Genomic DNA, 1,288 nt, shown 5'->3' with positions numbered 1-1,288 from the left:
CGCTGGAGCTTCCTTTTTGCCCATCTGTCTGTATTATATCGCCCCCAGGTGGCCAAGGCACACCAGGAGAAGCAAGCGCCACAAGGGAACTCGCAAGACAAACCAAGTTGAGTTCTTTAATTACGTTTTTTTTCTGTACAACAACGTGTGGACAGAAGTGATGTACAACCAGTTGTACAACAGCAAGTAAAACAAACACTACCAATGAGGAAAACCACATTTTCACCATTTTTTTCTCTGTTCAACAGTTCAAAATGGATAATACAAGTTTAACACACAAACTATATTCACTCCGTATGTCATTTGATATTTAGATGCATCCCTAAAATGGACATGCAGGTTTATTTTGTTGAATTGTGAGGGCATTTTCAATTATGTGACATTAAACTTCCATCACATTTCTACATTTTTGATTGATATGTCTGTGGCAGGGTTTCCGATAGTGGCCATTTTAATGATATGGCAAACTAATCTGCCACGTTTGCATGATTAAAAAAAATATGTAGGTGGCAGTTATGGTGTGTAAAAGTGTGTGTGTTGAGTCCGGTATACAACGTAAAAAAAGTTTCAACATGAGGCACAAATATTTGTGAGATTTTTTTTAGCTGCCTGTTTCACAAGAATTGTGGAAGTCTAACAATGAAAGTGCTAACCGTGTTGGCATTTTCCAGCATGGCGAATTGTTTTAATTTACAGACAAAAACGTTTTGTCTTTTATCTGCTTGCATGTCACTGGATTGACAAAAAGTACGAGTGCCACCTCTGTCTTATTAGTACGCCCTTAAATTGAGTATCAAGGATATCAGACAAATGAGCTTTCATTACAGAACAGGAAAACAATTGGGGGGCGTGGGGGGGGGGGGAACCGTAACAAACTGGTCATATACAGTACTGTTAAATGCAAACAGCGTATCTTCAACTCCCGACAAGGTGCGGAAAAGAAGCAACAGTTACAAATGTGCCACGAAGAAGCAATTGTAAACACCAACATGGACCCACCAGTGGGGGGGGGGGGGGGGGGGGGGGGTAACCGTAACAAACTGGTCATATACAGTACTGTTAAATGCAAACAGCGTATCTTCAACTCCCGACAAGGTGCGGAAAAGAAGCAACAGTTACAAATGTGCCACGAAGAAGCAATTGTAAACACCAACATGGACCCACCAGTAGGGGGCGGGGGGCTCTCAGAAATGACAAGAATGCAACTTTTGTAACGTCATGTAACAAAATTGTCGACGCTTATCAGCGCTTCACTGCTCACAAATTCACCTAATTGTGTTTTCAAATA

This window comes from Hippocampus comes, unplaced genomic scaffold, assembly GCF_001891065.2.
Source record: "Hippocampus comes isolate QL1 unplaced genomic scaffold, H_comes_QL1_v1.1 scaffold162, whole genome shotgun sequence".
Taxonomy (NCBI): domain Eukaryota; kingdom Metazoa; phylum Chordata; class Actinopteri; order Syngnathiformes; family Syngnathidae; genus Hippocampus; species Hippocampus comes.
This window is presented reverse-complemented; position numbering follows the sequence as displayed.